This window comes from Hydra viridissima, unplaced genomic scaffold, assembly GCF_058129835.1.
Source record: "Hydra viridissima isolate aposymbiotic clone 2 unplaced genomic scaffold, HvirCarnegie_v1 scaffold_19, whole genome shotgun sequence".
NCBI lineage: Eukaryota > Metazoa > Cnidaria > Hydrozoa > Anthoathecata > Hydridae > Hydra > Hydra viridissima.
The window spans coordinates 729,123-750,948 of NW_028324318.1; the positions used below are offsets into that span (position 1 = coordinate 729,123).

General features: G+C 38.6%; 1 protein-coding gene, 1 long non-coding RNA gene and 1 pseudogene across 7 annotated transcripts in view; all 3 read right to left on the reverse strand.

Moving 5' to 3' along the window:
- The window catches only part of LOC145186803 (zinc finger MYM-type protein 1-like), a 94,817-nt gene that overhangs the window by 72,604 nt on the left and 387 nt on the right, over positions 1-21,826 (reverse strand). The gene's annotated exons all lie outside the window — the stretch shown is intronic.
- On the reverse strand, positions 13,187-13,346 carry LOC149876537 (U2 spliceosomal RNA; annotated as a pseudogene).
- Positions 13,299-15,455, reverse strand: LOC149876538 (uncharacterized). 2 transcript variants are annotated; one of them, XR_016448651.1, is made up of 5 exons: positions 15,338-15,455; positions 15,166-15,248; positions 14,826-14,984; positions 14,093-14,157; positions 13,299-13,825 (listed from the first exon to the last, which is right to left on the reverse strand). It is a non-coding gene; the product is annotated as an uncharacterized LOC149876538 (long non-coding RNA). The 2 variants fall into 2 exon arrangements; XR_016448650.1 differs by having other exon boundaries at positions 15,166-15,394.

Genomic DNA, 21,826 nt, shown 5'->3' on the forward strand with positions numbered 1-21,826 from the left:
GTGTGTGATGGAGTATACTTCAGCTGCGAAGGGTTTAATTTGTTCTAGTATTTCATTGTCTTCTACTAGAGGGTCACACTTGTTGGTAATAAGACAGCCGATTTCGCTTCGGACTTTCGAAGTGACTTTTCGGTTGCAGCCGGAGATGGTAAGTTCCGAGTCTGCAAGCAACTGGGCATCGGTTTTGGTACGGAGTTCAGCGATCCAGTTATCTCGGTTGGCGTAGGTGAGGCTGATCAGCTTGTTCGGTCCGACAACTTTCGCAATCTTCTGTTCGAGTTCTTTCGCTCGCGTTTCTTGATAACTTCGGTTGAAGTGTTCCTTCGGGTCCATGTGGATGTTGAGGTCGATGATGCGTTCCTGTCTTTCAGTCTCGCTTCCGACGGTTTTAGCGTAGGATGCCATGTTGCAGGATAATGAAAGAAAAAAGAATAAAAAAAATGCAAAAAAAGTTCAAATCAAAAAGAAAAAAGTTCGCCAAAGTCTGTACTCTTGTTACGGAGCAGCCGATGACAAACGCGGAGTTTCAGTAATAAGGCGAAGAAGCTTCGTAGAATATCGCAATATACTATCCAAGCTAAAAATTCACCAAAAGATACTTTTTTTTTTTTTTTTTTTTTTTTTTTTTTTTTCCTGATTATATATTTACAGTTAAGAGGTTACAAGATTACGTGTTTATAAAATATTAGCGTGGCTATTGCCCCACGCCCTTATAATAAATACATACATCCTCAGGATCCACTGGGATCCCTTGGACATATCCGTGGACTATTTGATATTTACATGGGTTTTTTTTTTTTTTTTTTAAACAATTGATATATTTACAAGAAGGAATTTAAATTTTAATTATCATGTTTATAATATATAAGCGTGGCTATTACCCCACGCCCTTACAATAAATACATACATCCTTAGGATCCACTGGTATCCTTTGGACATATCCGTTCGTATTCCGTAGTTTAAAATATATAAGCGTGGGTATTTCACCACGCCCTTAAAATATAAACATACATCCTCGGGCTCCACTGGGAGCCCTTGGACATATTCGTGTTTTGTTCGTGGTTTAAAATATAAAAACGTGGGTATTAGGTCACGTCCTTAAAATATAAACATACATCCTCCACAGCCACCGGGCTCCTTTGGACATATTCGTAGGAGGGTGTGGCTTTATACTTAGAAATTAAATTTTAAAGTTGGACTGTTTTCATCGCTTAAGGCGTTATTTATAGAGAATTGTTTATGGTACTTTCTACATTATTTTCCCTCGCATATTTGTTATACTTTACTTTGCAAATGTATTTTATCTCTCTTTCGCTATTATATGTATTTTATATCTCTGATCGCGCCGACGATTTTCGTAATCTTCGTTTCGAGTTCTTTCGCTCGTTGCTCTTGGTAGCTTCGGTTGAAGTGTTCCTTTTGATCCATATAGATGTTAAGGTCGATTATACGCTCTTGTCGTTCGGTCTTGTTTCCGACGGTTTTCGCGTAGGAAGCCATGACGTTCGATGAAGGTAAATATAGAAAAAGTAAAAAAAAAGAAAGTTCAAAAAGAAAAAAAAGAAAAAGTTCGCCAAAGTCTGTACTCTTGTTACGGAGCGGCCGATGACAAACGCGGAGTTTCACTAAGAAGGCGAAGAAGCTTCGTAGAATATCGCAATAATAATATATCCAAGCTAAAAATTCACCAAAAGATACTACACTTGAGAGAGAGAATTGTGTTTATAGTCCTCCAGCCGATGCCTTGCAGACTTACCCGATCCTCTCCAAGGAAGACCCAGAAGCACGTCGACCCTGAGTTTGCCTCCCCTTTGAGGAACGGGCGGAAAAAAAAGAAAAGTATCAGTTTAATACAAGTACACCGGCCTAGCCAGCTCGCAATCAATCCAAGTGACTACACCTGATCTTTTTTTTTTTTTTTTATATATTTTGGTTTTACTTCTTAAAAGTTACAATACCTTTTAGAAGGTGTAATAAAAGTAATATAATATATTATCCGTGTGTTACATGTTTTTTTTTTTTTTTTTTTTTTTTTTTTTTACAAAAGTTTGTAATTCATATTCTCTGGTACATATTTACATATTTACATGGTTTTTTTTTTTTTTTTTTGTCATCATATTATACATATATACAAGGAAAAAAAATTTTTTTTTTTTTTTTTTTTTTTTTTTTCAGGTACGGTTATTTCTGCATTCAGCTATTGCGTCTATGTATTGTTTGGTTTCTGTTTTGTCAGCGGTCAGCGATTTTTCTGTATATAGTCTTTTTGTGAGGAGGGTCGTGAAGTGTTTTAGTGAGTCCGTCCTTTCGTTTGTTACCGTTAGTTTGTTTCTTATGTAGTGTATTGTTTCGTAAAATGTTTCTATGGCTGTTTCTCCGATTCCGTGGTTGTTGTCTTCAAAGCCAATAAGGAAGAATCGGAGATTATTTTTGAACGTTTCGTTGGGGTATATTTTGTGTAGTATGTTTAATGTTTTGTGGCAGAGTGACTGCGTGTCTTCGCATGCGTAGAACCAGTGTTCTGGGGTTTCGATGTTGATGGCGCAGCGTCGACACGTGATTGGGATTGTGTTGTTCCATTTGTTCATTCTGTCAAGAGATGGAACTTTTCTGTGTATGTATTTGTATATTATGTCGGTGGCTTTGTTGTATTTGTTTCGTTTTTTTAGGTTTAGGAACTTTTGTTCCCATGTCTTTTTGTCTATTTGTGTTTTTTCGGTTGTTTCTCCTTTGTTCCATCTCAGGTATCTGTGTTCTGTCTTTGTCCTGTTTGTCAGTAGGGCGTTGTAAATTTGTCTTGTTGTTATGTCTATAAGTTTCTTTGGTTTCCCGTTAATTAGTATTTCAAAATTGTAGTGTTGGTGTGGGTAGTTTTGGGTGCTGTTGTGTATTTTTTCCTTCCAGTCTGTCGGGATTCTGTTTATTAGGTCTTTTAGAGTTTCGTCTGGGATGTTTAGTTGTGAGGCTTTGAGAAAGCCTGGAGCGAAGACTTTACATATGTCTGCTAGTATCGTGATGTCGTTTTTTTTTTGTGCTGATGTTGGGTTTCGGTAGTGGTGGGAATGGGTTTGTCGGCGTTTGTTTTGTAGTCATGTTAGGGTTGTGAAATAGTGGTTGGTTAAGTATTCCTTCAATGGTGTCGGGTCTCGTTATTTTGTTTTCTGTTAGTTCGCTCCAGGCTTTAAGAAGGTGTTGGTAGATTTTCGGTATTGTTTTCAGTCCTGTTGTTGTTATGTATGATAGTAGTGTGTGTTTTCCCTGTTGACCGTCTCGGTATTTGTTAAGGTAATATTTTGCGGTGTGGGTCCAGGGGGCGTTGTCTGTGTTGGTCAGTAGTTTAGTTGCCCATCTGGCCTGTAGTGCGTCGAATTTCGTTTGTATGTCTGTCAGGTTCAGTCCTCCGTCTTTAACTGTTTGTAGTATCTGTTTTCTGTTTATCTTTGTTTTTTTGCCGTCCCACAAGTATTCTTGTATTGTCGAGTTCAGTTGTTTTATAGTTTCTTCGTCTGGAAGAGGAATAACTTGTGCTGTGTGCCACATCTTGCTCATCGCAAGCGAGTTAAGCACCAGCACTTTGCCCTTGAGGCTTAGTTTATGCCTCTTCCATGCGTGTATTGTCTTATGTATCTTTTGTATGATGGGAGTCCAGTTCAGTTGTTTTTGGTCTTGTCCTTCTCTGTGGAAGGTGACGCCTAAGGTTTTTAGGTGCGTCTCCTTCCAGTTGAAGTTTAGTGGTCCTGTTATTGTGTTACTGTCTTTGCCTATCCAGATACCTTGGCATTTGTTTCTGTTAAGTTTCGTGCCTGTTGTGTGTTCAAAGTCTTCGAGTAATTGGTTAAGTCTTATCAGTGAGTTCTGTCCTGTGATGTAGAAGAGGGTATCGTCGGCGTAGGCGGTTACTTTTGTTTCGTCGTTGTTCACTATTATACCTCTGATGTTTTTGTCCTGTTCTACGTTTCTTAACAGTATGTCAGCTTGTAAAATGTATAGTATCATTGACAGTGGGCAGCCTTGTCGTACCCCTCTGGTTGGATGGAAGGGGTCTGTCAAGTGTCCGTTTGTCTTGATTTTTGTTTCTATGTTCTTGTATAGCGTCTTTATATTTTCTATTGTTTTGTTGCCGTAATTGTATTTGTGTAGTATTTTTGTTAAGTAGGTCCAACATACCCTGTCAAAAGCTTTTATTTGGTCGATGGCGATAATGCATGTGTCTGTGTATTGTTCTGTCTTTGCAATTTTGAGTATGTCGCGTGTGTATATGAGGTTCATGTGCATTTGTCTGTTCGGTACGCATGCTGTCTGGTGTTTGCTAATTATGTGTGGTAACGTCTGTTTAAATCTGTTTGTCAGCGTTTTTGTTATCAGTTTGTAGTCTGTGTTTAGAAGTGAAATCGGTCTCCAGTTCGTTATGTCTTTTCTGTCTCCGTTTTTGTATATGCATGTCAGTATTGCCTGTCTTTGTGTGGGGGTCAGGAGTTTTCTGTTTAGTACCGCGTTCGTCATGTCGGTAAAATCTTTTGCCAGGATTTCCCAGAACTTTTTGTAGAAGTCCGGTGTTAGTCCGTCTGAGCCTGGGGATTTGCCGTTTTTGGTGTTGTTCAATGCTTTTGTTATTTCTTGTTCCGTGAGTTCTTTGTCGCATTTGTTTTTTTGTTCGTTCGACAGTTTCGGTAGTTTTGTGTTTTTAAGTATTTCGTCTTGTCCTGTTTCGTCTAGAGTTTCGTTTTTGTATAGGTTTTTGTAGAAGTTTCTCATAATGTTCAGTATGTCTTCTTGTTTGTCTTTGACTGTCCCGTTTTCGTCTTTTAGTTGTGTTATTGAGCGTTTGGCAGTTTTTTGTTTCTCTAGAGAAAAGAAGAGTTTAGTGTTGCGTTCACCGTCATTGTTCCAGTCTATTTTTGTTCTTATCCGTGCACCTTCTTCTTTTTTTTTTTCGATTTCCTCTAGTCTTGTTCTCAAGCGTTGACTTATTTGGTCGTCCCGTCCCAGTCTCTCTTCCTTCTTTATTGTGTTTCTTAGTCTTTTACGTAGGTATGTCTCGTATTTTCGGTTTTGTCTTGTTAGTGCTTTTGCGTATTTTACTGTCTTTTGTTTGATTGTTTGTTTTGTATTCTCCCACCATTCTGTTATGTCGCGGTAGAGGTGTTTTGTGGCTTTTTGTTTGTCTATTGTGTTTGTCATTAGTTTTATGTAGTTGTTGTCTGTAAGCAGTGCGTTGTTCATTATCCACAGCCCTTTCCCTCGCGTAATTTTGTTAAAGGTAATTGTGATTTGGGGGGCGTTATAATGGTCAGTCATTGTTGTCGGGATCATGTTTGTGTTTGTTATGTAATGACCTATACTATTGCTAGTATAGATCCTGTCTAGTCTTGTCCTGGTCGTCGTGATGTGATGTAGGTATGTGTATTGTCTGGTCGATGGGTTTTGTTTGCGGTATATGTCTTCAATGTTTAGAGTGTGTTTGAGTTCAGTTAGGGCGTTTTGTGATAGACAAGTTTGTAAGTATTCGTTTACGGAAGTTCTGTCTATTGCATTTTCTGTCATGTTGAAGTCGCCGGCCAGTATGTGTATGCTCTCCGGCGTTGTCCTGTCTTTTAGGGTGTGTTGTAACTTCGTCCACAGTCTTTCTCTGTCTTTTTGTTTTTTGTATTGTCCTCCTGATGGGGCGTAGACATTTGTTAGTGTTATTTTGTGTCCGTGAAGTTCTACATCCAGTATTTGGTAGTGTCCATTTTTGTCTGTTATGGCGTTGCTTGTTGTCGGGTCTTTGTCTCTAAAACATATGGCTGTCCCTCCCGTGTTTTCTGTCCCTGGTGAGAATAGAATGGTACCTGGCCACAGTTTTTCTGTTTCGTTGTAAAGGTCTGGGGATATGTGCGTTTCTTGTAGTAAGATTATGTCATTTTCAGAGTTCCACATTGTGTGTAGGATTTGTCTCCGTCTCTGTCTACTTCGCAATCCCGCTGTGTTTATCGACATCAGTTTCGTAGTCATTTTTATATTAGGTTTTGTTTGTGAAGTATTTTGTTTTGGGTTTCGGGTTTTGTCTCTTTTCGGTTCGAGTTTGTGTCTGTGTGTTTTGTGTTTAGCGTCCGTGTGGTTTTCTTTTTGTTTTTATGTCGTTTAGTTTTGTTTCCTTTGTCGGTGTAGTCACACTTTTTCTTTTCGGTGGTTTTTGTTGGGTTTCTGTTTTAGAGTCCGCTATTGTGAGTTCTATGTCCATCGGTGTAGGAGTTGGTGTCGATTTTTGTGGTGGTTCTGTGACGTCGGTGCTGTTTGTGGGTGCAGGTTCAGTGTTTGTTTCTGTTTCGTTCGTACTTTCCTGTGATTCCGATGTCGGTGCCGTTTGTGTTTTTGTTTTCTGTTCTTGTATTTTGGCTGTTTGGGGCCTGGGTGCTGGTTTTGGTGTCTCTGTTTTTCTCATTTTCGTCTCGGTGTTTTGTGTGTCTGTTGGTGTATTCTCGTTTTGTTTTTGTGTTGTCACTGTTTCTTCTTTTTCGTCCTCGTCTTGTGACATTTCGTCTGCGTCAGAGTCGGAGATCACAAGGTCTTCTAGTAGTTTTTGTGTGTCTTGCGTTGTTTGTCTTTTCGGTACCGTTTTCCCTCTGAAATACAAGTGATGTAGTCTGTTGTCTATCATTACGGTTGGTGGTATCTTGTCTACGTCTACGGTCGGTATCATGTGGATCAGTCTTCTCCCGTCTCGTATTTGGTTGCTGTTATTGTAGTAGCCGTAATTTATATTTACAATTTTCCCGTATTTATAAAGCGCGTCATAAATTTCCTGGTTTAGCGTTGATGCGTCAGTTTTTAGGGTTATCAATAACAGAGGGTTTCTTCTTGGCCTGAGGGGAGCGTTTTGAGGATCTCCTGGAAAGTGCAGGCCTTTCATCGCAATCTGTTGAACTAGTTCTTTCGATTTTAGCTCAATAGTGTATTGGCCCTTTCCTGTATATTGGATGGATATTATACCCCCCGGACCAATTACTTTTTGTATAGCGGCTTGTATTTCGTTTACTTTTTTCTCGATGCCCTGTGGTGTTTGGTCTGGCGTGTAAGTTGCTGTTTGTAAAATTCTGGCATGAATTTCCTCTTTCATCGCCTTTTTGTCTGTTGTAATTTGGTTGGTTGGTGTAGGGAGTATTGTGTTGGGGTGGTGGTTTCTCTTTAAAGCATCTGCAAAGGAAAACGCTGACCCGCCTTTTGTTGTGTTTGTGACCTCCTTTAGGAGTTTCGGGTCAGTAATTTTAATATCTACTCGGTCTGTAGAATGTGGCTGAGTTAGGGTATTTTCAGCATTTGTGAATTTTCCATTCGCTCCTTCTAGCTCCTTGTTTGAGTTTGGAGTTTTCTTTTCGTTTATTTTACGAATTTCGTTTGTTTGGCTTTTTTGAGCTGCCATTTCTATGTATTTTTTTCTACTTTTTTTTTTTGAAAAATGAGGTTGTTTTTGATTTAGCTAGGGTAGCTAAAGAAATGTGTTCTAGGTTTTTGTCAAAAGAAACCTAGAAGGAAAACTCTGCGAATAAATTCGGCTTAAGAAGTTAAGAAAGTTAAGTATACAGCGAGCTGTATATCTTTTAAGTTTTTCACTTGGATAAGTGTTTATAAAGAGTTTCTGTAGCAAAGACTTCGCTACAGAAAAAAGTTACGTTTTTCGCCTCTGCGGAGGAGGAAAGAACGTTTATAAGAAAAAAGTCTCTTACGCGGGGTGTCTTCACAGCTAGATGTAAGAACCAGATAACAAGCCACCGAAGTAAATAAAACTAATTTTTTTAAACTCAATAAGAAAACTCAATCAAAAACTTTTAAAGAACTTTTACTATCAATCAAAATATACTTTTTTTTTTTTTTTTTTTTTTTTTTTTTAATTACGTCATTATTTATTTACAAATAAGAATTTACATTGTTAATTCCAGTTTATAATATATAAGCGTGGCTATTACCCCACGCCCTTATAATAAATATATACATCCTCAGGATCCACTGGGATTCCTTGGACATATCCGTGGATTATTTGATATGTACAGGATTTTTTATTTATTTATTTATTTTTCTCAGTTGATATATTTTATATATTTAACAGCTCGCCTTTTTATAAGAAGAAGAGTTTAAGAGATTTTGGCGTAGTTTATAATATATAAGCGTGGGTATTACACCACGCCCTTAAAATATATACATACATCCTCCAGATCCACCGGGATCTTTTGGACATATTCGTGGGGATGTCGTAGTTTAAAATATAAAAGCGTGGTTATTACACCACGCCCTTAAAATAAAAACATACATCCTCCGGTCCCACGGGGATCCATTGGACATATCCGTGGGGAAGTGGTGTTATTATTTAGAATGTAAATTTAAGGGTTTTGTCTTTTGCGTCACATAAGGCATTATTTATTGATATCATGCTGTGGAATTTTTCCACATTATTTTCCCTAGCGTATTTGTTGTATTTTGATTTGCAAATGTATTTTATTTCTGATTTTATCTTTTCTACTACCGCCGTAGCAGTTTCGGTTTTGTTTTCTTTTTCCCTCATGTTCCTTGATCTCCATAGCTCTGTTATTATTATGTTAGTAATCGTTGTCACTAGTTTTGCGGTGAGATCGATTTTTGTGCGTTCTTCAATGTTCATGAAAAAAATCGCATGCACAATATTGAATTTTTTTTGTGGTAGAAGTGTCTCATAGATTGTTTTGAAGGATTTCCATACCGTTCTCGCTTTTTTGCAAAGCAAGAATGGGTGTAGGGTATTCTCGGTGAGGTTGCAAGTTTTGCACAAAGTGCTACCCCTGCCGCGGTTCTTTTTCCAATTTTTGATTTTTTCAAGGGTCGGGAGACTGTTGTGAAGCAGTCTCCACGACGTGTTTTGGCTAGGTCCTTGCGCGTAGGAGTTAAAGCTGCGCTCCCAGATGCGCGTCCACGGTAGGACTTTCTGAAAAGTGGCGTTCCATGTTCTTTCCGTGTGTTCAAGGTCGCGGTTGTTTTGCGCGTTTGCTAGAAGGAGGTAAATATTTTTTGTCGTTTTTAGTTTGAGATCGAAAATGGTAAGGTTTTCTTTTAAATTTGCTATTACATCTTTGTAGTAAAAAGGCGGGCTGTTTAGCGTTTTTGGGAAATCATTTTTTGTTAAAAAGCGCCATTGCGGGTATTTGCTGTTTGCTAGGCCTGATAAAGACATAGCCAAAATATATTTTTGAAAAAAGACACTCTCGTGGGGGGGCTCTATTTCTTGTAGTTTTAGGATGTGTTTTGACCTTAGCGCTAAGCACTGTTGTGTTACATCGAGGATACCCAGTCCTCCTCTTGACGCGGGCAGATTGAAGATTTTTCTTTTGATCGGCTCCGCGTAGTCGCTTTGCCAGAGGTACACGGATGTTTCTTTTTTTATTTCTTTTTCCGTGGATTTGTTTGCCGGGAAAAAGTTGGCTACAAACCAAACCTTTGACAAAGCGAGCGTGTTGACGTATATGCCTTTGCAACGAAGCGAGACATTTCTGTATTTAAAAGATTTTAGCTTTGTTTTAAATTTTTCCACGGCTTTTTTCCAATTGACGGCAGCAGTCACGTCAAGGTCCGTGTAAAAGGTAATGCCTAGTATTTTTATCCCGCTCTGATTACACCAGTTTATGTTGTGGTTTTTTAGATTGCTTTGTTTTATAAGGCGTTCATAATCAGTGTAATCAAAGCCGCCGAGCGCAAGTCCTTTGGTTTTTGATTTGTTAATGTTGGAACCGGTCGCCTGTTCGAAATCGTTTAATATCTTAAACAGTTCTTCTATTGATTCGGGGCTCCTAGCGAATAAAGTGGTATCGTCCGCATACTGCATTACCTTAAGGTTGTTTTTGGTGCCTGGTATGGGAATGCCTTCAATGTTTTTGTTGCTTTTAATCTCTAGTGACAAAGATTCTACCGCTATGCAATACAACATGAGGGAGATCGGGTCTCCTTGCCTCACGCCTCTCTTTATGTTAAAGGGTTTTCCCATGTAACCGTTGTTAAGAATTAGAGACTGGGTGTTTTTCATTGTTTGTTTTATTGCTGTTACAAAGTTTTTACCAAGATTGAATCTTTCGAGGACTTTAAAAAGGAATTTTCGGTCTAATTTGTCGAAAGCCTTCTCTTGATCTATGGTCAAGAGAAAGCTTTCGACGTTTTTGTTGTTAGTGTACTCTATTATTTCTCTAGTCAGGAAGATGTTAGAGAAGATTTGTCTCTCTGGAACGGAACACGTCTGAGACGGCTCCAATATTTTGTGGAGGATTTTTGCCAGCCTTAGCGCGAGCGCTTTCGTCAAGATTTTATAGTCGGCGCACAGCAGAGATATCGGCCTCCAGTTTTGTATCATTTTGGGGTCTCCGTCTTTCGGAAGGAGACTGATAAGGGCCGTTCGCTGGGACCACGACAGTTGGTTTTTATTGTCGAAAAGGTTTTCGTTCGCAAGGGTAGTGAGTTCCTCCCCGTAGACATCCCAGTAATCTTGATAGAACTCCACTGGAATTCCGTCTATCCCTGGTGTTTTCCCTCTGCTAAGGGAGTTTGCGGCTTTGCGCAGTTCTTCGCTGCTAAATTTTATGTTTAGAAACGCGTTTTCATCGTTGGTAAGACTTTTAGAAATTTTATTGAGAAATGGTTCTTGTTTTTCTTGGCAGTGTTTTCTGACTTTGTAAAGATTTTTATAGTAACTCCTTATAGTGTTTTGGATATTCTCGGTGTCGCTGAAGACATTGTTCCCGCTTATTATTTCTTTTATTGTTTTTTTGCTTTGATTGTTCTTTTCCATTTGGAAGAGAGCTTTTGATGGAATTTCGCCCTCTTCCACTATGAGTTGTTTCGTTCTTACGAAAACTCCGCCGTCGTATTTTAAATCGCACGCTTCTTTTTTCAAAGACTTAATTTTTGCGCTGTTTTTGTTTGGTTTTAATTTTTCCGATTCAATTTCACGTTCTAGGCTCTCGATTAGTTTTCGCTTTTCTGCTTTAATTTCCTTAGCGCGCTCAATCGCTCTTTCTTTTATATTGTTTTTCATTAAGTCCCACCATTGGTTATTGTTTTCGTACAAATTTTTGTATTTTTTGTTTTCAACAAAGTCTCGCGTAATATTTTGCTTAAATTTAGTGTCTTTTAGAATTGTGGTGTTTAAATGCCAATATCCTGGTCCTTTTGCGGTTTTGTTTGGAATTTTAATTTTGCAGTAAAAAGCGCTGTGGTCGCTTAAGCCGTTTGCAATCACGCCGCATTCGCTCTCCTCCGCAGCGTTTCCAGAGACATAAATCCTGTCTATTCTGCTCTTATAGCTATTATCAGGCTTTACGTAGGTAAATTCTTGCTTTAGAGGATATAGTTTTCGATAAACGTCTACTAAATCGTATTTTTCTATAAAGTTTTTTAGGTGATTTTGGCCTAGGGTGTTGTTTTTATTAAAAAGGTCACCACCTTGTCGGTCTAGGGAAGGATTTTCAACCATGTTGAAGTCTCCAGACAAGATTAAAGTATCGCACTTACGCGTATGTTGTTCTAGTGACTTAAAAAAATTTTCTTTTTTCTGCGGGTTGTTAGGTCCGTAGATATTTATTATGCGAAAGATTGTTTCATGAAAAATAAGGTTAGCGGCAAGAATTCTCCCGCACTTATCGTTTGTAGCTTCGTTTATTTCGATGTCTTTTTTTATCAGCAGCGCGACTCCGCGTTCCTTATGGGTAAAATTATTCCATAAGGACTTTCCTTGCGTCATGTTTTGCCATTCTGTTGCCCATTTTTTTGTAACCTCTTCGCATCCATGAGTTTCTTGTAATAAAAAAGCGTCGCAGTTTTCGCCTACGCAGAATTTCATTATGCTATGCCTTTTGGTCACGTCATTCAGACCGTTTACGTTGAGCGTGAGAATTTTTGCAGCCATTTAGAAAAACCACAGCAAATTTATTAATTTATTCAAAACCTATAGAGCATTCTTTAGAGTAAAATTTAGATTATTTGCGTCAAGAAAAGCATTTTTTAGTGTTATTGAGTAAAGTGTGGAGACTCAACATGGCTTATAAATTCTGCGCTTTATAAAAAAAAGGAATAAACACTGAAACGTACTTACCCATCGTCAAGTTGGTTCTCTTTACACTTTTCTTTCACCGCTCTTCTCGTTTCTTCCTTGTTCTTTTTACTTTGCGTCGTCTTTCGTTTGGTTTTTTTCTTTAGCTTCTCTTCTGCCATTTCGATGTCGTTCGTTTCGTTCGTTTCGTTCGTTTCGTTCATTTCCTTCGTCTCTTTCGTCTGCTCGTCCTTCTTCTCTTCGTTTACGGTTGTCTCTTCCTCTCCTATCGTCTGTATCTGTTGTGCCTCTTTCGCCATTTCGTTCGTTTCTTCGTTTTTTAAATCCTCAGCTATTTTTGTGAGTTCTTCTTCAATTACTTTTTCCGAAAGTTCTTTTGCGATGGATACTGGTTCTATCTCAGGTGGTCGAGAGTCGGCTGTTGTTTCCTCTACCAAGACCATGGTGGGCCTGCCCGCACCTTGCCCAGTGTGGATCGCCCTCACCCTATACCCCTTTACAGAGATATAGTTTGGCATCGGTGCTGGCAAGTCCTCCATTACTGCCACCAAGATGCCTGAGTAATATGGTGTTCCTCTTGTAGGAGTTTTCCTCATGACGGGTCGGGTATAGACGTGTCTGCCGAAGCCCATTTCCTCAAGGGTTTTACCCACTTGATAGTTTTTCGCTTCCAGGGGAAGTCCGATTATTGATATGTGGGTCCTTCGGCTTGGCATCCTATTTGGAGTGGAGTTTTGGAACCGATGGTGAAGACCTCTAATGTTAAGTCCTTGTTCGATCAAAAGGTTTTTAGATTTGTCATTCTTCATCACCACCTCCAAAACGCTATTTCCTCTGATCATCTGTACCCCGTCCAACTCCTTGTCGAGATCTTTTTCTTCAAAGGCAATTAAAACATCTAAGAGGCTCACTCGAAGTTGTAGTTTGCTAATAACCGTGTTTCTCAACGGTGCTTTATAATCGACCGCGGAATGTGAAGAACGAGCAGCTTGCGCATAACTCGTACGTGGTTTCGAAGAGGTCGTTGAAATCCTCTCTCCATCCTCTCCATCGGATTCGCTCTCTTCACTGCTATATTGCATCGCTTCGATAGTGGACTCCGGATTCTCAGCGCAATCTCTCATTTTCTCGAGAAGCATTTCGGCTGTGTTGGCGATTTCGCTGTCGCTCATCTCGCCGTCGTGAATCTCCATAACTGCAACCACAAAAAAAATCGCTCTAGAATAGAAAAGAGTCGCTAGCCCGACCTAAAAATCAAGAACAGATACTACACTTGATCTTAGCCATTAGGCCGAGAAGCGATACTTTTTGCAACGAATTTGTCCCGGCTCCCTCCCTCTCAACGAAAAAACTTGTGGACATTTGAATGATCAAGTCGATGGGTAACTTTAAGTTTCAACGATGAAAACATGGCTTTCTTGTACTGCATCAATTTCACTCTAAAACATTTGGGCTTTTTTTCAAAAATAACCCAGCTTCTTTCAAAAATAACCCAATTAACCAAAACATAAAAAACGTTTAAAGGCTTTTAAATTTAACGCTGGGCAGCAGATGTGATCAAAGGCCAAGTTGAACAACTGAAAATCAACTCTGTATATGAGCGTCCGACAGATTTCTCTGTCAAAAAGCATTTTGAGAACCTCTGTATTTAAATGTTCTTTTCAACTGTTGTAATGACAGTACTTTAATTCATCACCAGGGTCGCCAAGAAACAGCAGAGTTTAGGAGGACTTGCTTGTCATTAGCCTCGACCCTTTCCCAAGTAGTAATTCCTCACAAAGTCTAAAAAAACAAGCTTGAAAGTTTAAAAATTGGGATGGTGCAAATTAAGTTAAGAATTTAAACTGAGTAGCAAGAAAATATTTTTCAGATACTTTAGTCATTGCAAGAAATGAACACTTTAAATGTTTACTGACAAAAAGGTAAAACAATTTTAAAAAGTGACCTAAAACATCCACTGACAAAATATCAAATGACAAATGGAAAATGAAAAAATTTATGACACTAAATCGACACAGCATTAGGTTAGCAAAAGTAAAGCATACATACCTTGCACACTGTATCTGCATTTTTCCAATCACAAACTCGCAGAGTGTGGTAAAAGTTAATGAGACCTGGAACAATAAGCAAAGTATTTTTTTTAAATATTACATTTTTTAACATATTACCTAACCTAAATTAAGCCTGCAAATGTATTTGCGTACAACTTAGAAGCTCAGGATTGATGGAGAATAAACTTAAAAATATAATTCCCAAGTCAGTTAAAAAAAATGTTTACTTGTTGGCTAAAGGTCGACTTTTTCAAACTACCACTTTTAAAAAATGGTTGTGGTAAACTATCGAAGAAACATGACTTACCTTTTTCTTGAAACTTTAACTGCTTCAATATTATATGCTCTGCTAACCTAATTTAACCCTTAACCTTGCCCCAGGACAACACTCAAAATTCTCTTTCAATAATTTATTTTCAATAATCAGACTTGCTACCTGAGGCTGAGTTAACTTTAGTAGTAACTCTATAAAATGTTATATGAGAAAGCCAAACAAAAGGTTCGCTTCAAAATGTAATGAGTATGTAATTTTTTAAAAATTTTATCGCATATCTTTAATCGAATTAAAGGGATCATTCCAAAGAAGCTATAGATTGTCCAGTGAAAAGCATACCTAATTAAGCATTACTTTATTGGGGTTGTGTCAGTATAACTGTAAATGAAACAAAGCTATGAACAAACTAAAGAAATAGGTAAAAGTCTTAGAAAGATGCTATTTCTGTTTCACTCACCAATAAAATCAAGAAGAATTTCCCACTTCTTATTCATTGAGTGTGATGCTCTAAAGAGTATTGCAACTTGCATTCTGGATAATCCAGGAACTCAGAACAAACTCTGTAACTGCACTCATGAAAGTCTTTTGTAACTACTCCTTCATAAAGTTGATGCTTCTAAAAATGGAAATTTATTTTTGAAAGGATTTTTTCATCAGAAACTATTCTTAAGTATTTGAAGACTTGAAAAAGTAAAGTGGGCACAACAATAGGGGTTAAACTGCTTCAAATTTTAAAACACAAACACCAAAATAAGGTGAAAAGATTGAAAATAAAATAGCACAGTACTTTCTGTTACCTTAAAGCATTCTTGATAAATCGTTAAAAAAACTGTGTGAACTCCTCTAAACTTGTCACTTGTCTTGGTTTTGGCATCAGCTACTGTATGAGAAGATAAAACAGGATTTAATTTGTTTAGTTTCCCTTTTTTTTTTTTCTTTTTTTTTTTTTTCGAAACAAGCTAAAAGCACCTTTTCTGCTCTTGACGCTACGCCAACACCAAAAATTTCAGTAGGACTGCGCGTAGCCACTGCACCGTTGTTAAACTCAATGATATGCACTTTACCGCAAAATTAACGCACCACTTATAAATTCCGACTTATTTTGAAAAATATTACGTATTTCCCGGATTTATCAAATACAAAGTCGATAATAATGTTTATTGTGACGTCATTTGTAGGCTTTATTCCGTTTTAGTTTCCAAATTGTAGCAGCTTTTCATAAGCAGCACGTTTTGCTGTAACCAAACCTCACTTTTAAAAGAAAAGTATGTATAAAGTTAGTATGAACAGATGTGTTGCTCAATGATAACTGTCATTTGAGCAACACGTCTGTTCTGACTTCTCAACGATACATAAGCAGACATTTTAAAACCTTTTTTGGTACCTCTTGCATCGTTCATGGGAGATGGATTCTTTCTTATGTAGGATAATGCTAGACCACATACGGCGCATGTTGTTACTGAATACTTACAAAATGCTACTATTCAAGTTTTGGAGTGGCCGGCTTGCAGTCCAGATATGAACCCAATAGAGCATCTTTGGGGCATAATGGCACGCTGTGTTAGAAGTCAACATCCACCACCTTAGACGAGTTGCGACAAAGTCTTATCCGCGTATGTGAAGATATCCTTCAAGAAACGATTACACCTCTAATTGAAAGAAATCCACGGTGCTGTCTGGCTGCAACAACATCAAGATGTGGCAACGCTAGATATTGATAAGTCAAAAATGTTACATTTTAAGCTGTATTAGTGTGCATAACAACAATAATCATCTTAGTTTATTTTGTTACTTACCTTAATTTTATTACTTACCATATTTCTAGTTTTAGTTTGTTTTTCTTTCTTTTCTTTTCTTTTCTCACCATCCTCAAAGTCGCTTTTATTATTACCATCGAAATAACTGTGTTCATGTGTTCTATTCTTAACACGTTTGTCAAAATATATGACCACAATTAAAATAAATCGAAATGTATGTGGTGCGTTAATTTTGCGGTTAGGTGTATATTAACTAGATATTTAACTCGCGCTTTCGCAGTGAAGCATATTTTTTTGCCAAGCAAGTTTTTTTTTGCCAGCCAGAATCATAAAAACATCGATTAAAACAAACGAATTATTGTCAGTTTAAATAAAGCGGCTACCGGCTTTAAAAACTTAAAAAACTTGCTTCACTTTTTCTTACGGAATTTATTTGAAGTTTTACATCTAGTTAGTATAAATATCATTGGTTTAGCTAAGAGCATAGTAACGGTTTCTGCTTACTCGCGCAGCCTAGTAAGATGGGTGCACCGCGGACGCTCAGTTGCGAGTTCTTTCTTTTTTTTTTTTTTATCATTCCCCTTCCCGAAACCCCGAAATGAACGAAACGCGATTGGCAAGTATTTGATGCATTTTTTTTTTTTTTTTTTTTTTTTTTTTTTCTTGATATATTTACAATATATAATTATTTACATTTTTTTACCGTTTTATATATACATAAATATTATTTACAATGTTATTTGTACAAAGTTTTTCGTTTTTTGATAATAAATATTTCCGTCTGGTGGAGGAGTGGAAATTGGTTATGTTTTTTTTTTTTTTTTTTTTTTTTTTTTTTTTCTTTAGAAGGAAAATATAGAGAAAGAAAGGATTGGGGAAAGAGAGAAAAGTAGCAAAAATAAGGACATGGTGTTTGAGATGTTAAATAGTTTTTAGAGAATAGAAAGAGGTATAGATAAAGTAATATGATATGATTTCTCATATCATATTGGTTTAAGTTAGATTTAGTATAAGATCATATGGTCAAAAGGATTTATTAAAGAGATTTTTTGAACGGCGTTTATGTTTTAAATTTTACCGTTTGAGAGATTTTAAATGTTGATTTTAAATTTTCCATCTTTAAGGGAACATAGAATGTCCATATGACAGAAATGATCACAAAAGATGTTTAAGGTGTTTCTTTCTGCGTGATGGTCATACTTTCTCTTTATTAAATCTTTAATTTTATTAACGATTTTTCGGATAATATTTTGTGAATCTACTTTTCCTTTTCTTAGCACCGCGTGGCAGCGTCCGCTCCATATCTCACCCATTATGATCTGAGTGAGCGTCAGAAGCAAACGCGACACCGGGTGCCTCTCCGACAAATGCGCAATGTCGAGAAGAAAAATAGAATTTGCCGGTTTTATTATTCTGCTCGGCACGAAGGATTTGTAAATGTGTTTGAAATATTCCCAAATTTCAACCGAGGGAGGACAAAGGGTGAAGATGTGAATCGCGTCTTCTACGCGCCCGCATGTTGTGCAGTTTTTGTTTTTGAATGATTTTTGTCGTGAGTTTCTCGTTAGTAAAGTCGCTGTCGGTAGACTGTTGTGTAAGAATCTGTAAAGTATGTTTTGGGTCGTTCCGTGTGCATGCGAAGTAAAGTTCCTTTTCCAAATTAATGTAAAGGGCAGTTTTGTTTTCGTCACTCCAGTCCAGTAGCGTTCTGCAGTCACAACCGTCTTTTTGTTTTTTGTTATTTGTGTGTATATGGATTTGCATGTTTTGTTAGTTATGTCAAATATGAATGGGTGTTCGGTCAAGTATTGTACTGTTGTTTTGTAGTATTGTGGCGTTTTGTCGTCCCAGTGTTTTGGAAAGTCGTTTTGTCTGAGAAAGGTCCAGTCAGGGTGTATGTGTGTGAATTTTGTCAAAGAGCTCGCCAACCAGTATTTATAGAGATGATGGCAGTCATGTGTGTCTCCAGCGCATCTCTGTCTCAGTTGAAACAGAGTTTTTAGGTGTAGCGCGAGACATTGGTCTTTTGGTGAGAGAATACCAAGACCTCCGCTTTTGGTAGGGAGGAAAAGAGTGCTTCTTTTAACAGGGTTGTAATTTTGTTTTTGCCAAAGGTTGTCAAAGATGGTGGCGTGTAGGCGTGTCTCAACCCATTTAGGCATGGGGAGTGTGTTTGCCAAAAACCATACCTTCGACAGACCCAAAGCATTATAAAGCAAGGCTTTTCCTCTCAATGATACCAGGCGGAGTCTCAGAAAGTTTAAAGTTTTTTCAACCTTGTTTAGTGTTGTTGTCCAGTTTGAGTTTATGGTTTGCGATAGTTTTGCATGAAAGGTGACTCCCAGAATTTTCATTCCGTTCCCGTTCGTCCAAGCTATGTCTTTTAGACTAGCGTCGGAAACGGGTTCGAAACCGCCCAGAGCCAAACCTCTCGTTTTAGAAGCGTTTATAATAGAACCGCTGGCTTTTTGAAAGATACTTACCTTCCGGAAGAAATTTTGAACAGACTTGCCGTTTCTGGCGAAAAGAAGAGAGTCGTCGGCATACTGCTGGATTTTTAAAGGTTTTGATGTGCCAGGCAAAGGGTAGCCCTCGATGCCGTCATCCGCTCTGACCAGCAGAGCTAGCGTTTCCGCGACGAAAACGTATAACAGCAGCGACAGCGGATCGCCCTGCCTGACACCGCGCTCTGTATGGAAGAAAGGTGATAAGAATCCGCCATTGATGATAGATGCTGAGACGTTAGAGTAAAGAGTGGTTATGAACGAGATGAAGTTCTTGCCTAAATTGTATTTTTCTAGAATTTTGATAAGAAAGGAGCGATCGACTTTATCAAAAGCCTTTTCTTGGTCGATGGACAAGATGAAACATGGAGTTTGTTTAAGCTCAGCGTATTCTATTAAATCCCGGACTAGGTGTAAGTTTGAAAAGATGTTTCTTCCCGGGATGCCGCACGTTTGGTTTGGCTCTATGATTTTTCCCATCACTTTTGACAGCCTTAGCGCGAGAGCTTTTGTTATTATCTTATAGTCCGCGCCAAGGAGGGAAATGGGGCGCCAGTTTTTCTGGTCTGTTAAGTCACCTTGTTTTGGAATGAGCGATATGATGGATTTTCTCATGGATGGTGTGGTTTGTTTTTCTGTGAATAAAATATGGTTGGCGAGCTCTTCGAAATCGTCTTCCAGATCCTGCCAGAAGGTTTTATAGAACTCGGCCGGAAGACCGTCATAGCCTGGTGACTTTCCGTTTTCAAACCTGTTCAGCGCCGCCTTTAGCTCTTGTTTTGTTAGGCGCTCGTTGAGTAGTTGGTTCTCCTCAGCGCTTAGAGCGTTCTTGATATGGGCCAGAACGTAGTCTTGACTGTTTTTACAGAGTTCTGTTTTCGTGAACAGGTTTTGATAATAGGTTTTGAGGGAGTGTAGAATTTCACCAGGCTCACTTGTCAATGATCCGTCGCTTTTGCGTATTTCGGATATGGTCTTACGTTTTTGCTGCGACTTCTCAAGATTGACAAGGAAATTTGACGGCCTTTCGCCCTCTTCTAGCAGTTTCTGTTTTGTGCGCACGCTTACGCCAGGGAACTGCAAATCAAAAAGTTTTTCTCGCGTGTCGCTGATATCATCCGCGTTCGCCAAAATATTTTTTTCTAGGTGGTGAAGGTGATGTTGAAGGCGCCTGATTTCGCGTATTTTGGTTTGGCCTGCTTGCGCTGCGTTCTTTTGCAGTTCCGCCGCAATAAGCGCTTTGAAATCATCCCACCAACTCAGAGTGGAAGAGTAGGATGATTTCTTTGCGCGCAGGTCGCGAATTAGAGTTTTGATGTTTTGTTTGACTTCCTCGATTTCAATAAGGGAACAATTTAGCTTCCAGTACCCTGGTCCTCTCCTTATCGTTTTAAAATGGAGCGTGGTTGTCATGAAGTCGTGATCGGAGAAAGTGTTTGTCAATATGTCTGTGCGCGTCGCTCTTGTCGCGTCGTCATGTCGGCAGTAAATTCTGTCCAGTCTGCATTTGACGTTATTGTTTGTCCAAGTGTAAGCCCGTTTGTCCTTGTGTTTCGCGCGCCATACGTCTGTTAGTTTGTAGCGGTTTTTGAATTTGTCTAGTTGTACTGTTCCGGTGGTGTGATAGTTTGCATAGTTTGAGTCTTGTGTGTCTAGCGTAACGTTTTCCACCATATTAAAGTCGCCTGCTAATATGATGGGGAGTCCTGTGTTTTGTGAATAGTCATGCAGTCCGTCAAAAAAATCGTAGCGGTCGCTTGGGATGTTCGGTGCGTATACGTTGATGATATGCATGTCGTGTTTTTCAAAGCAAATTATGGCGCTTAATATTCTACCATGGTTATCCCTTTTTAGTTCGTTTAGTTGAATATTGGACTTGCAGAGGATAGCCACCCCACAACTCGAGCTGCTGGGACCCGAGTTCCAGATGGACGCACCCGACCATTCGTCACTCCACTGTTTTGCTGTGGTGGGTCCGGAGCCCGTTTCCTGAAGGAGGATAAGATCATAGGAGGAATTTTGGAGAAACCCGAAAAAATTGGTGCGTTTTGTCGGGTTGTTCAACCCGCGTATGTTGCATGTTAAAATATTAAGCGCCATGGAGGAGAGGACCAGTTTGCGTTTTTCGCGAGTTCGCTTAAGCACTTTTGGCAAATAACAAAATTGATGTAAAATGAAGAAAAGTTCATATGACATTTTAAACAAAGTTTTAAAATATTACTCATTTTTTGGAAAGGCATAACTAAAGCTGATAAAAAATACTTAGAAGAGAAGAAAGGATATAGCAGATTAAGATCATGAGTTAAAAAAATAGTAAAAGGAGTAGAAAAAGAAAAGGACTCACTGAGTTTCTTCCACACATCTTGAAGTGGTGATATCCTCTTCGTCAAAACTCAGGTCAGCATCTTCTTCGACATTTTGATCTGTAACGCTGGTTTGATTTTTAAAGTTAGCAATTTTGGACTCGTCCTCAATATTAAAATCAATGTCACTGTCAATTACTGCAGGTAGAGTTGTATTTCTTTGAATAGATTTCTTTGGGTTCGTCTTTTCCCTTCTTCCTCTCTGCCGCTTTCGCGTGAAGGAAGGTCGGAAATCACTGGTTTCAGCATTTTCGGATTCCGCCTCTGCAGGGGGAGGAATGACTGGAACTTCGGCTTCCACCCGTTTTGTTGGAACTTGTTGAATTTCGAGAGTTGGTGGGGTGGAAACTTTTGTATCATTTGTCTTTTCAATGTATTCCGATGTTGTTTTCATTTCTGGTTGACCTCTGTGTTTATATCGCAGGGTCAAACCGTCCACGTTCTCATATCTGGGCAAGGGGTTTATGTTTGGATTATTCCAATTTGATATAATTATTATGACATTTCCGGTGCATATTTCCTCGCCCTCCACCTTAACTTTTTGATAGTAAAAGGAGTCGACATTTCCTCTTCCTTTTGCGAGGTGAGTTGCTAATGCAGACAAAGCGCTCGTGCAGCCGTTCCTAAGGATTCCAATTGGTATGTTTTGTACCAATACATGGACCTTTGGGATGTATTTCTGCTTGAACTTAAGAGAAACTCCTTTGATGACAATTTCACTTGTAAGAAAATATGTAAGATCATTACTACAGTGTAGGGCAAACTCAAATTGGCGGTGTGAGAAGTGCCTTGTAATACCCCACACAGAAGAGAGAAGGTTTTTGGCTTTTAAAG